Source organism: Falco rusticolus, chromosome 8 (genome assembly GCF_015220075.1).
Source record: "Falco rusticolus isolate bFalRus1 chromosome 8, bFalRus1.pri, whole genome shotgun sequence".
Lineage (NCBI taxonomy): Eukaryota > Metazoa > Chordata > Aves > Falconiformes > Falconidae > Falco > Falco rusticolus.
In genome coordinates this window covers 1,248,756-1,263,817 of record NC_051194.1, presented here as the reverse complement: position 1 = coordinate 1,263,817, position 15,062 = coordinate 1,248,756, and the positions used below count along the sequence as shown (strand labels likewise).

General features: G+C 48.5%; 1 protein-coding gene across 3 annotated transcripts in view; it reads left to right on the top strand.

Moving 5' to 3' along the window:
* Positions 1 to 15,062, top strand: part of PPP2R2B (protein phosphatase 2 regulatory subunit Bbeta) — a 104,606-nt gene that overhangs the window by 21,449 nt on the left and 68,095 nt on the right. The gene's annotated exons all lie outside the window — the stretch shown is intronic.

Below are 15,062 nucleotides of genomic sequence, written 5' to 3'. Positions count from 1 at the left end.
ACCCAATGAAACCCCATGAAACCCACCTCCTTGGTGTTACTGTAAAAGAGCCACAAGATGAAAATAACATCTCCAGCTGTACCGGCCACAACCTGTTCACCTGGGGGAAGGAAACCTCCATCGCCTGCCCCTCTGCGGGTGTGCTGGCGTGTTTCTTACACGCACGAGGATGAAGGATCGGCTGTCTGAGAAAAGTGCAGTAAGGAGCTGGCGCCGTAGCAGAGCAGTGCTGGGCTTTGCACGCTCCAGGAGAAGGTGTGATGGATGAGGGGATCAGGGAATTCCTGTCAGGCTGTCTGTCCTGCAAGTGTTCAGAGGTAGTCTTGGGTTTCTGAGGGCTTTCTTGATTTTACATACTTTTCTTCTTCTTTTGGCTAGCTGCAAATTCTCTTCTGAATTCTTCTAACAATTAATGAAATTGGTCTATTTTCTTCTTTCTTCTGCTCGGGGACCCCACTGCCTCTGTTACCTGGATACCTGGTCTGTGGGTCTGGGCTGACATGACATAGCTGCTGGAGCATCTTGCTTTTTGTAGGTAAATAGGAACCAGTCAGTACCACGGTCCTATTAAACCAGGGACTGTCTGAGCAAGGTTTATGCTGTAAGGTTTGAGCTACGGTTTGTTTTTACTGGGAGCTATGAAAACTGAAATGACTTTGGGCTGTCATTGAGCACTGATTAATGGCAGCACATGGTGGCAATGCAAAATGCATTGACCCCGCAGGAGGCTTGGGCGCACTGAGTGCTGAGGATGCACCACAGGCAGCGCGGCTGTGCCGAGGTCTGGCGGAGGCTGGGGGGGTGTGTCCACCTTCATGGCTTGTGCCCATCTTTTCTGCGTCCCTGCCCAAGGGGAGAGGTCCACTGACACACCGGCCCTGCGTCTGATGGTGTGGGGTGTGACCCAGGTCACTGAGCCAGAGCAAGCAGAAAAGTGTGGTGCTTGATTTTATTGAATTTTGTCCCTTAGTCTGGGCTGGATCAGATCTCAACCGGCTCTAAATCTGGGGCCATTTGTGTTGGATGCTCCTTGTTAGAGCTGCAGGACATCCGTGCATGCACAGATCCACACAGATGGGCAGGCGCACATGTGCGGATCCTGTCATTACAAGCTTGCATGCTGGCGCTACTTCTCTTTAATCTGGTTTCTTAGTAACCCACCTAAAGTGGAAATTTCACAACAAAACCTATGTGTTCAAAGGCAGGAGCTGATAAGAAGATTTCCCTTTTATTTTTGCCTTGATTCTGCATTTAAATTCAATGTTCCTCAGCTGAAATGAAAGAGTAAGCAACTCACAAGCAGATGACAACAAAGCCACCACCCTAAACCATGAAGAAAAACCATCAAGGTGCGTTTTTGACCCACTGCCACATAGTTAGATGTTATTCCCTTGAAAGAGGCTAATTGACTTGACTGTTTAACCTAATAGCAGCTTAGGCTTCTCTACATCCACGCTGTTAATCTGAAGTCTTAGGCGACAGCATAATTGGAGAAGAAAACAAATAATCCAATTGATTAAAAACAAGAGCAGCCTAAGAGCAAGAGGCAAAAGCATTTGTAGCTTGGGGAAACAAGAGGCAGTCGTGTTCCCTGTACGGTTCTTGTCCATAGTGTCCCCATTGGCACAGGCACTGCCTTTCAAGGACAACTACCATGCTGGAGTCTCTCCCCATGGCTGGGGCAGCCGGCATCCCCGGTGGGGCCCTGGGAATGCTCCAGGGAGGTTCCAGCCTGAGGGTCTGGGGGCCCTACAGCTTGGGGGGGATGTAGAGGAATTATAGAGGGCTGTATGAAATTTTTATTTGTAAAAAGGTTGTGATGATTGTTAAAAACATAAGGTATGAAATGTTAAGAAAAAAAAAAAGAAAAAAAGGGGGGGAATTGTAGAGGGCTGAAGCTGGGTTAATTAACATTGATAATATACAACTGTGGGCTGGCTTCAGGGGCGGTGGATTGGCTGATGTAGATAAGGTGCAGCTGTGGCTGGTTCTGTGAAGAGGTTGGGCAGCCAGTGAAGAGAGAGGAGGAAGAAGCAGAGAGAAGAGAGAGCATGTGCCCTGGATGAGGAGAGACTAGGAGAAGAGGGACTGGTACGAAGAGTACGTTGGTATGAGATGGTAAAAGACCTTGTTGCAGCTTAATAGTTTGGAGAGTGCTGTGACAGGGGGAGAGGGTCAGGAGTCGCTGAGAGATGCTCATTTTCAGGAGAGATGCAGGACTGCGGTGACAATTCCTGGTGCATGAGCAGGACCAGCCCCAGGGATGCCTGGTGCAGAGCAAGGGGCGAAGCTCAGCCCTGTGTGGGGTTGAGCAGGGGCTGTCTGGACCCTTTGCCTGGCCCTGGGGCTTCCTGAGCCTTCCCCATCCTCCTCTCACTGGGAGTCAAATAGCCCTCCATCGTCTTCTGGGGACCTGAATGTGGGCACACACACAACTACATGGCAAACACCTGGCCTGCAGATGTGTCCATTTACAATCCTCCACTGCTTGGGCTGTCCTCAAACTTTTACCTTCTGCTTTTTGTGCTGGCTTTGTCATTTTTCAAGGGTAGTTGTCCTTGAGAGGAAAGGCATTGCAGGTTTGCTGTGCTTGGCATCACTCTCTGTGTTGTCTAAACTTAAAAGCCATAAAATTCACACTGATGAAATTTCATGTGTGTAAGACTGGGAAGACCATGGAGAATGTTTCTGATAGAATGTCATGGCCATATTTTTCTGACACAAACTATTTGGGGCAGGAATGAGGGGAACATTGCTGTTATACCCTTGACATTTTGTTCCCATAAATTTGGGTCTCAGGAAAACGGAGCACTGCAACCTCTTCACCATAGCCTGTTGGCAGAAGTTATGTATGATGGTGTGTGGATAGATCTCAACTAGACTCTGCTGTCAGCAGGATTATGATGGACTCCTTGGTCAGTTGTGGCAAGTTGGAGTGGAAGGGCTAAGAGAGATGAAGTGTGGGAAGTGCTTGGGATGAGCTGGTGGGGGCCAGGGCTGCAGGCACTGACACCTGCGGTTGGTTTGGGGGGGTCCCTTGTGGTCTTTAATCCCAGGACATCCTCCCGCAGCAGTACGGGTGCATTACTGCTACAGAGTGGAGTGGGTCACCGATATGCATGAACTCAGGATAATCTTGTGAGATGTACTGTTCAAATGCCTTTTTTAGTTATCATGATTACTTTTTTTAGGTGATTAATCATGGTAGGACTGCATACAAGTTGGCACCCAGTTGTGCACATATATGTGAAGAATGGGGTGTGCAGTGTTTAATGCCTCAGTACTACACTGAACGTCCAGAGAATGTACTGATGGATCGGTGATGTTCATGCTAATGAATCAAGTACTGTCCATGCACAAATGTTTCTTCCTTTAAGTGTTCAGAAATCATTCAAAAGCGTAAGAAGAATGAAATCAGTTTTGTTTATCGAATCAGATTAGGGTAACTGGATTCCCATGTGGACGGGGGCAATTGGATTTAACGTTACTTTGCATATTGTTCCAGTCTCATCTTGGTGTTTGAGGAGATATTTTTTAAAGGATAATAAAATCTTAGTGATCAAATCGTCACATTTCAATGTAGGCTTCTATACTTAATGTCATACTGACCTCATTGCTTGTATTGTTACTATACATAGTCCAGCATAAGGCTTTGGGCCAGGCAGGTGTGTGTGAGCACATGCATGTGCTTATGGTCGTATGTAACCCCTGCGTGAGACTGGGCTGCTGCTTGATGCATGGTTTGGTCGGGGCTATTAGATTTCCTTCCCTGAGGCATTTTATAATCTGTTTAACATAACACAGTCATTTGTCTTGTTTGCTGAATACTTAACAGATGGATTTGTGGTTTTTGTAATTATTACGTGAACGTTAATAAGACATGATATCTTTTATTAATTAACAGTTTTCCAGGTTTGTTTTTCTGAATGACATGAGGTAGATTGTATGTAAACGTTAGTGACATACAAATATTAGTTTTACAATGTTAGTGTTTTGAGAAGTTGTGTGTGCTTTTAAGGCTCCCCATGGTGTCTGTCTTTTTTTTTCTTTTTTTCCTTTTTTTTTTTTTCCCCACCCCTCCCCTGAGCTATACCTCATAATTATTCTCTAGTAGCACAACTGGTTTTGTGTTTTGTTACAGGCTGGTCTCTCCATATTGTAAGGAAAGCATGGACCTGGCTGATGCCCTAAGCCACTCTCTGTGCTTGTCCTGCTTATGTGGTATGAGTATGAAGACTCCGTACCACGCAGGAGAGAAAACTCCCACCCTGGGGTGCAGACGTTTCTGGGAGCTGTTGCTGCACAGCGGCTGAAGAGGAGGATGGAAAAACAAGCTTGGTTGTCCTGGGAAATAGTGAGAGGTTGGCAGTGCAGGGCAGGGCACCCTAAGGTCTGTCTGGTGCTGGCACTCCGAAAGCGGGAGAGTTATTTTTATTCCGTGAGGGAGCAGCCCCTTGTGTTGCCTGGCAGGTACCAGGGCCCTTGCTAGGGCTGGGGACCTGCGCCTGCCCCAGCGCTGCGCCTCCCCAAGCTGCCACGTTGAGGGGAGGTCCCGTGGAGGAGGGGGCATAGCCCCAGGAGTGACTGGTCAAGTTTGGGTGCTGAATTTCAGGCGTTCCCAGGAGTGCGTGAAATGGGGATGATGTGGGAGGGAAGGGCTGTGCCGCCGGCAGCGCCTACCCACAGGGCTGGAGCCACAGACGCTCCTTTTGCTGCCATTTGCCGCTCCCTGTTTGTGGCTCGGAGTCATGGAGAGACACCATTACCGGCTGAATTTAGGACCACATGCACGTAAGAAATGTTAAACAGGAAAAGAGTTAACACCCCCCGACCCTCCGTTAATGCTAAGATGCTTCGAACACGACCACAATTTAAGCTGAAAGATTCCCTTCTACAGGGCTTCATTTTATAGGATGGTGTAACACATGATATCATCATATAATGACAATATGCAAACACGGACATGACATGAGCGCAGTGCAGCATCACCCCACCAGCATGCAGCCCGGGGGGGTGCAGCCACCTGCCTGCCCACGCTTCCCCTCGGGGCTCGCCCCCCCTCTTCGCCCTTCAGCCCCTGTGGCAGCTCAGCCCTGCCTGGGGCCATGCAGTACCAAAGAGGCGGGTGAATCAGAGCATGTGGTGATGGCTTCTTGTGATTTTTCCCATACCAGAACAGTTTCACACTTAAGATCTGTTCTGTGCTAACTGAAGCGTGCCCGGGGCTGGGCTGGTTTTCCAGTGCTTGGCCAAACGTCAGGCTTTTACTGCGATACACTGCCAACAGACTGTGTCCTTCTGCCAGGGCAGCTAGGGACCAAGCATGGTTATCGGGGCAGCCCTTTGCCTGCATTGGCTGTTGCTGCGTGAGGTATCACTAAAAATTCAAAAACCCTGTGAATATAGGGAACAGTCAGCAAGTAGATCACTACTTACAGGCTTCTCTCAGTTGTTCGGCTTTCCCTGTTGCAGCCAACAAGCATTTTATTTTGCCTTACCCATTTTCACATTATCTGCCAGCCTGGTTTTGAGACCCCATCCATCCTTCTGATGCTTGCGCAACTTCAGCTAATCCTGGTGCAGGTCAAGATTGCTGCTCTGCCAGACGTGCGGTTTCCTTTTCTTTGGGGAATTAATCCTGTCTGACTGATTAGCCTTTGTGCTTTCCATTTTACAAGGATGGCCAAGCTGCATCTGGGTGTTCTTCTCTCTTCTGCTGCTAGATGACATTTGAGGACAAGCAGAATGATTTTTACAGAGTAATAATCCCAGTGCCAAGTTAGCAGTGCTGTAAAACTTAATGTGCTTGTGTTACAAGCTGTGGGCAGCCCTAGTTTGACTTATAACGTGATTTCATTACTTTTTGATGTAGTCCATGTTCAAATTAAATGAAGACAGTGGAGTAATTGCAGTTTTGGATATATGATTCAAAATGACCTAGATGTGTTGGTGACTCATATCGGCATACATCCTTTCAAACAAAATCCACCTTTGGGGCCATAAAAAATTTTGCATATTAAATGCTAATTTAACAGCAATAAAGGCTAACCAGTCATTCTCAGAAATAGTATCTCATCCCAGGATATGTGGGGAAGCGTCTGAGTGCTGGGTAGAAATACATTATGTGACAAACTTTGCTTTTTTTCTGCACTCAAACTGATCCCAGTTTCTCTTTTTGTTGCTTCTTCTGATCATGCAGCTGATGGGTAAACAGTTTGCAGTCTGTTGGTTGGTTGATAGCTTTACAGGTTTGGTTTGGTTTTGTTTTTCATTATTACTGTATTGTGCGATTGCCATCTTTGCTCCACGGGACTGTTTTTTTGCCTTTGGCTTGGAGACTCAAAATTTTTAAGTAGGAGAGGGATGAATGAGAAGCAGTTTTTGGAAGCCAGCTCACACAGGCGTACCCGCCAGCGACAGCCTGTCCCTGAGATGATGGGAAGAGCCCAGCCTGTGTGCGTTAGTTTTGTGAACAGCAGATGAAAAGGGGTGTGCACGGCTGAGGTGTGCAGCCAGATGAGGATAAGCAGATGACCTTCAGTATGATTTTACAGTATCAGTTCCACTCAAATGGATGTGCGAGTTGACATGTTCCCCTCCTATGTGGTGACCTAACCTCACAGAAATCATCTGGGGAGTTGTATCCCTGTATGAAATAGTGGAAATAACATGGTGAGTTTCTGTACCAACTGAAAATAAATCAACAGGGAAATGGACAAAACGGAATATTGCCTTTATTTTTCCATTCTGTGCTCACTAGATGTAGTTAGCCTTAGACTTCCTATAATGGTTATCTCATGAACAACGTGCCAGTGTCATCCTGCATCTCCCCTATTCTTTGTGTCACATTTCGCTGCAGTAGGCTGTAAGCACTTTGGAGCAAGGAGCCAGTATTTATGTGTGACAGGGTGCCATGTCCAGGGGCTGTATGCTCTATATATAGTGCTCCAAGTCCCCAGGAGACCTCCTGCATCGGTGTCTTGCGGCGGTGGTGTCTCAGACCTGGGTACCTAACTGACTCCAGCCAGGTTTTGGCTTCCCGTTGTCACAGTGCAGTGGAGCTGGTTGCTCCGGTTAAAAACTAAACCAAAGGACCAAACAAAACCCCAACACCGACAGAAGACGTCATTTGCAGCGCTGCTCAGAGCAGCTGTTTTTAAGCAAAAACTTACTCCTTAGCATAGACTGTGCTCCACTAGTTCAGATGCACTGATGCTGTAACATGTGGCCTTAATCTTCAGAAATGGCAAATCCTATTTGCTATGTAAGTATTTAAGCTAATTATATCTCTGATGTGAGGAACATGTGACTAACAGTTCACTCTGTATCCTTTAAAGGACATTGACATCTTGGACCCTCATGAAATATTATGTGCCTCATTCCATTTTTGGGGTCTCATATGTGTTCTGCTGTGCATTTAGCAATAATATAATTTAGTAATAATATAGAGAAAATGAGTATGTTATGGCTAGGTTGTCCGCAGGGTAAAGGAAGAAATAATGCATAACAAGTTTTTCCTGGAAGCGCTGTGTTTGCATTGCAGTTGCAGAGTTACGGTATCTGTTGCATTACAGGAGTGATTTGGTAAACAGATGTTTTGGCTTTAGAAATGCTGCATTTGAGATTAAACTCCTGTGCTGATGCCTTAAGAACAATGTTGTTTCTCAGGTGAGAATGCCGCATGAAGGTCTAAACAGGCTTTGCAGTAGTGGCAGAGGTGCCGGGGGATGAGAAGGCTGGTGTTGGTGGAGGGGTGAGGGGTCGGCAGCAGCAGCGGCAGCTGGGAGCCACCTGTGGCTGCAGTGGTGTGGCTGAGCCACTGAGCCCTCAGCGGGGATGCACCACTGGCAAAGGAGGCAAAAGCCCAGCCAGCTCTTTGCAAGGTATCGATGTGTCCCCTGAGGCTTCCTGGGAGTGGTGCGGGGCTTTGTGTGGTGCTGGGCCCGCAGCACCGAGGGCTGCCCCTCGCCTCGCTTTCTGGCTCTGTTTAGCACTGGGGTGAGGATCCTGCAGTTAAAGTATGACCTCAGAGAGCAGGACACCCGCGTCCTATGGACGTTGCCTGGCTTCAGGAGTGTTTCTGCAGGCTGTCACGGATGTGGGCAAGATCAGAGCCCTTACCTTGGTGCTGGTTTTGGGCAAGGTCTGGTAAGGGGAAGGTTTGTGTACAGGGAATGCGGTGGGTGCTGGTACCTTGAGAGGCTCTGGGTATAGAGCAGCATCCACCTGGACAAGCGATGGCCTGAGAAAGTCCCTTTCTCAGTGGTGGGTTCATCCCTGCCCTCCTGAAGCCCTGCTGGGGGAAGGACGTGTGTGAGCATGTGCTGCCCAGCAGCCGTGTTGCTGAGGCTGCTGGCTGTGTGCTGGGCTCGAGCAAGTCACTGCGTCCAAGGCACCCGTGGGTCCAGTGGGAGCCCCAGGAAGCCGCAGCGCTGGCAGTGAGGTTGCTGCAGTGCTCGGCAGCATCACCCCGCTCTTGGGAGAACGGCAGGGTGGCAAACTGCAGAAAAATGAGTCAACTTGTTGAGGAATAGCCAGGAGATAATTCAGGTCTGCTGCTTAAGAGACATAGAAATAAGACACCTCTCTTTCTAATTTCAATGTAGTCCATTGTTATTTCTCCCTGATTTGTCATGTCACCTTTGCAATCCGTAAGATAAGTATTTCCTTATATATATAAAGTTCTTATATAGATAAAAGTACCAGTAAACAGTGTACCCAAAGTACATGGTAGGATAATACAAAGGAAATATCAAAAAACATGGCTGAGGAAAGTTATTTCCTACCTGAGAGAGATCCATACACACATCTCTCTGTCTCATGCAGTCTGAGCTTGCAGGAAGAGTTCCTACTGATTATTAGCCCTGATAATTGCAATGGTCATCAGTCATCACTGCTCTCAGGAGAGCAGAGAACAAATTGTGCAACCCTGGTCATTTAGCACAAGAATGTTCCTTCTTCCAAATGGTTCTGCTGTGACCAAAGATGCCAAGGTCTGATGGTTGCACTTGATGATGTAGAAGTGCCCAGCCCTGCCAGCACACGGGGAGCTCTGTGCTGGCACAGCTCTTCCGTACCGCACATGCAGGCTGTGCACAGTCACACACAGACACCCTGACACTGCCTGAGCAAAATCCATCTGGTGTTGCACTGAAAAAACAGGTCCCACTAGCTCAGTTGTGGCTCTTGCGGCTTGTGTGAAGGGAGAGCAAAGGTTTGGCTCAGGAGAAAACAAGTGACAACTGCTGGCAATGGGTGCTGGGGGGGGTGTGCTTAAAGAAAGGGCAAAAGCAGTAGATAGGCAAAGGGAGGCTGTTTTCAGACCCTGACATAAAATGCTTAGTAGGAAAAGAGTAAAAATGAGGTAAGGCCTGCTAAAATGCCGCAGAAGTCAGTCAGACTAGTTGAAGATAGGTGAGAAAGCACTTGGAGAGCAGCTGTTCCCTGAGCCAGGCTGGGTGTGTGGCAGCGCTCGTTACTGGTGTGTTGTTAATCATGTACAGCTTGTAACAGTAACAGTGCATAGCAGGGCTGAAGGCCAAGTAGATCAATTTATCATATGACCTTTGGGAGACAGAAGTCTTTGCCTGCTTTGCATCTGATGAACTGGTTCTTCCCTTTTCTGCCCCGAGGTCCTGACCCTTGTTCTCCGGCACTGGTGAAGGAGATGGCTGCAGCTTGCCCTCTGTGTGTGACCTGACTGCTCAATTTTCTTGATCTTGATTTAATTCAGTAATTTATTGGTCTTCCTGAAGTCATGCTAATTAAAGTTTTTGTTATGGGGACTTCATCCCAGATATGGGTGATGGCTTCCCCGACTTTCTTATGTGACTTATAGTTGAAAATGTGAGAAACAAACTGACTTAGTGTAGTGAAATCACATCAACTTTTGGTGTGCTACAGGAGAAGCAGAGGGGCACAGTTCCAAGGCACGAGCTGGGGGATGTACAGGGGGCTCAGTGTGTCTGTTAATGTGTGGTGAGACTCATGGACATTCTCCAGTGATGGTGCAACAGCTGAGCTCTCCATCTGTGGGTGAAGAGGATGGTCCCGCATGTTCTCTGGGAGGATGCTCATTCAGAGCACATTCACCTGCACTGCATGTCCTTTGATGACTGCATGGGAATGGTCTTTGCTGGTCATGGCGAGCTGGTGCCCCTCCTGAGCCTTCCCCAGGCTCCCTGGGCTGTAAACAAGCAGCACTGCCCTCTCTGTGTGCTCAGCTATATGGTGCGGATAATATTTATCCACTTGCTGTGAAGCAATTGAGTGTCCGTTGTCCTCTGGGAAGATGTCCCTGACCTGGTGCCCATGTCTCTGTCTGTGGAGTGAACCACTGGTATGCAGGACTGGGTGCTGCTTTGAGGCAGCTTCGGGAGTGTTGGGCAGCGTGGGTCCTGGCATGGCAGGGACAAGCAGGGGTCTCTGAGGTATGCTTGGGAGCAGGGTCAGAGGCACTGAGTAAGTGACGAAGCCCCCAAAGGCTGCTGAAGGAGGCTGTTTCTCCAGACTCCATGCAGGGTGCTTGGCTGAAGGGTGACTGGTGTAATCACCCAGTTACTGTTGGCAATGCATTTCCAGAGAAAGGCTGTAATTCCTGATTCGCTTATCTTTTCCCACTGGTGCCTGAGACAAGGACTTGCCCTGCCAGGTTCTGTTCCCCTTGCATGGCTGGAAACAGCGTGTTGTCATGCAGGGGGCACGTGCTGCCTGAGCCCTGCAGCTGGGCGAGTGCAGGGACTGAGGGCTCAGTGATGCCTGTGGGTTCGGGGCTGTGCCTGAAGGCAGAACCACATGCAACCACTTCTTCCCAGCACACTGCCAGGCAATGAATGCTGCCAGTCCTGCACTGAACACCCCAGGCAGTCCCACGTTTGCATCTCTGGCAGGAAGCCTGGCTTGTGGCTCAGCTCTGGCATAGAGGTGGGAGCCACCAGCACCCAGACCTCTGGTTTCAGCAGGAGCTGGACACCTGAGTGTCTGCTGTGGTTGCTTAGAGGTGCTGCTCCCTGCAGCAGTGGCCAGGGCTTCCCACCAGATGTGGCCAACCCAGGGACATCTTGGCTGTGGCACTGGATGTGTTCAGCGCTGGGGATGATGAGGAGCTCTGGGTTCCTGTAATGTGGCTCTTTCAGCACCTGCAGCACAGGGGTCTCTGCCCTGGGGCAGGCCCTTTCCCTCTGGGCTCCCCCCTTAAATATCAGCCAGCCAGCCACCAACCTGATGGGCTGACACCAGTTACATGTGGGATAATAGGAGTGCAATTACCCCATTTTTGCTGCTTAATTAGCTTCCCAGATTTGAAGTGCTGTGTCTACTGGAATCTGCAAGCCAAAGGACTTGGAGCATGTTTGTAAATGTATGGGGAACTGGACATGATAAGAGTAATCGTGCAAGAGCTTTAAGTGCTCTCCCTCTAGGAATAGTAATTTTATGACATGACCTTCACTGAGATCAAAAATTAGGTGCTGACTGAGGTGCCAGCCACAGAATGGTGTCACACTCACACTGGTTTCCTGTCCCGCACAGAGATGGGCTTTTGGTTAAGGCGTGCTCTCATACACTGAAGTTACGGAAACCTGGTTAGTGCAGATAGTGGTAGCCACCGATTGCCTCCTGTCCTTAGTTCGTTAAGTCTACAAGCATTCCTCGGGAGAAAACTTCTTTCCCACACAAGAAAACAGCAATGTGGAGTAAGCTGTGTTTTCAGAGTGACAGTGGCCTTTCCAAAGCCAACAAGGTCTAAGGGATTGCTTCACTTTACAAAGTAATGATTGGCACAACAGCTATCAGGAATTCTAATCAATTTACATAGGCATTAAAGTGCACTGTTGAGAAAGATGGTATTTCTCTTTCAAACACATGCAATTAAATATTTCTCCCCATTGCAATCTCCTCTAGGCATAGTTATTGCCTCCCCCCAGCACCCTGCTCCCACCATGTGCCGGGTTTCTTGGGGAGCATCTGCAGCACTGCGAAGTCCGTTCCTATAAAACACAGATCATGGCATGCAGAGAAGCTGCTCAGTGACTCAAGTCTCCGAAGAGGCATCTTCCTCCACGTGGCAGCAGCAGTTGAAGATGCTGCAGTGTGGGAACCATTCTGCTCCCAGGGAACGGTTCCTCATCCTGCCCTTGGAGCAGGATGATGTTCCACCGGTATGAAGGGGCAGTACGGGGCTAGCAGCATGTGCCCATGGCCTTAGGTTATTGGTTAATCAATAGAAATTATTCTTAGAAGTTTAAAAGAAATGTTGTTATCTAACAATGTTTGCCATCCCTGGGGGTATTTAAAAGATGTGTAGATGTGGTGCTTAGGGACATGGTTTAGTGGTGGGCTTGGCAGTGCTGTGTTAATGGTTGGACTTGGTGATCTTAAAGCCCTTTTCCAACCTAAACGATTCTATGATTCTGTATTTAACAGCTAAAAAAATGAAGCTAGTGTTCTAACCCAGACCAGTAAATAGGAAAACATATTTAATGCTCAGGGACATGAAGGTAAAATAAATGAGGTGAAGGAAGTTTTGTGCTGAGCATAAAATCGGAGGTTTGATTCAATTATTCTTAACACACTGCTTAGGTCCCACAGAAACCTGTGCACAGGGGCTCTTAAACCTATTCTAATTGAAGCAAAAATCAGCAGCGTGGAAAGTGTCCTGGCTCTTCAAGAGATGTCAAAAGTATATAACACGGTAGACACCTGGGGGTTTGGAAAACAGTGACAGCTACAAGCTGACCTTTGGCGAATTTAATCTGCAAATGGATTCCTGCTTAGGACAGCTAATGCTTTTAGTTACTGTAAAGGCTTGTTCCTGGATTTTAAAAAGCTGAGAATAAATGGATTTCATGATGCAGCTCCTATGCACATTGCATAACAAACAGGTGGCTTGTGGATGTATTTAAATGATACGGTGTATTGAAAAACTCTGCAGGACTTATGAATACATAATTATAATTCATGCACAATGAGAATAATAATTTTTCTAGTTAATAGAGGCAAAAGGACTTGGCACCCGTTAAAATGGAAATACACTGAAGATGGAGCCTGCTGAAAAGAAAGGGAAGGAGGCTGCTGATTTGTCTTTATGTTTCTTAAATAATATTCACAAACATTGCAGAGGCTTGTTACTCAGCCGGGCATTGCCTTTTTGGCTGAGGTTTGCCGTCTGAGATCTGAAGGCAGGATGCAATACGGTAACATTTGCTTATTACAACTCTGTCTTTATTTTACTTTTCTGGAGTTGGGATTGTTCAAGATAGATTGCTCCCGTGCCTTACGTGACGTATGCAAGTGCACACCTGCAGGCAAACGCACATTGTAGACAGAAGCAATCTCATTCCTGGGTGTAGTGTTTTGGGTTGGTTTTAACCTTTTCCTTTCTTCTTTTTTCTCTCTTTCCCTGTGTGAGGTCTGCACCCTTCCCTTCCCTTTGGTGTCAGGAGGCTACAAGCATGGAGGTGTCAGTTGGCTTGTCCACAGCCAGCAGCAGTTCTGAGTCTTGCTGCGCCATGTTCGGGTCCGCTCCCCTGCACTGTAGTGTCTACAAGGAGCTACTGGCAATGCAAATGTTTTTAAAGCATAACGTTACTGTGGTGACTCTGGCCTGCAAGAGAGCTTTGGTAACTGCATCTTTGTGCTTTGCCGTGAAGCCATGGCCAGCTCCTGTGCCTTGCCACAGTGGGTAAATTCAGACTAACTTGTGGATCTTGCACACTGCAACTGAGAGCAGTGTCAGCCACAAATACAGTGTGTTTGCTTAACTCAGGCATGTGGCTGGTGATTATTGCAAGGAACTCACATTCCAGAATAATTCAGTGAGGGCTTTGGGAATGGAGACTTCAGGCTCATGCCTGTCTGATGAATGCTTCTGGCTTGTCACATCAGTAATCCCTGTATTAATGAGTGGCCTGTGATGTGATGTTGCTGACTGACAAATCCTTGAAGTTATATATGCATATGAGTAAGTGCCAGAGTTCTCCAAGGTACACTTCTACAATGCCTTATATCAACCTCCATGTGACAGCATGTCAGAAAGTGTCCTGGGGAGGCAGGCAGCGGAGAGCCTGGGGATCCACCTTTCTCACAAGGTCACGACACGGGCCAGAAGGAGCCTTCCCTCTCATCTGAGGGGATCCATATGCTCCTCCAAAAGGCATGCAGCAGTGCAGTGGTGGCGTGGAGTGCCCAATCCACAAGATGTGCATAGCGGATGGACTGGAGTCCTTGAGCCTTCTTGCTCAGAGATGCTATCTACCATATGTCCCCTGACAAAAGCTGCTCCCAAGGAGGCAGTGCGATCTCAGCAGAACAATAATGTAGGCTGTAAAATCTTGCACCTTCTCAATGAGATACTAATTATGATACTACAGTTTGGAGGGGAAATTGAGCTGCAGTGCACCACTGTATTTGCAATGTTACCCAGCATCTTTGTCCGTTCCCTCTGCATTCCTTATTTTCCCTCCGCTCCCAGTAACAATAATGCTCCCCACTGACGTGCCGCTGGGCTATCAAGAACGCTCCTGTGCCATGGCAGAGCTGTGCTGTGGAGTTGGAGGAACCTGCCCCCCACGAATTTCTTCCCTGTGCCTGCCAGTGGCTCGGTTAGTGCAGAGGCGTATTTCTTCCTGACCTGTATCAAGACAGAAAACGCTCACAGGGAGCAATTGTTGCCGGCAGCGTGTGCCAGGTGACATGTCCAGAATCCAGCCAGCCCTTTCAGAGGTGTGCTCTCAGGAGCGCTCCCTTCTCCCGCAGCCCCTGTGCTCGTGGCTCTTCCCCCGCTGCCACCGACCCCCGCACCTGCACTGACCTTCACAGCCACAAACGACCGAGCATCCCTGCCCCCTCCCGTAGCCGGGGCGGGTCGAGCCGAGCCTGGGCAAGGCACCCGTGGGCACCCGCCTCCTTACCACCGCTGGCACGGCTGCCCCCACGGCACCCCTGTCCCGGGACCCCCGGCATCTACCTGCTGTAGGTCCTTCTCTGCCAAAAAAGGGCCTCGTGTTGGACCCTGGCTGTGTTGTTTGGGGCGGGCAAGTCAGGGAGCAGCACTCCTTCGGGAA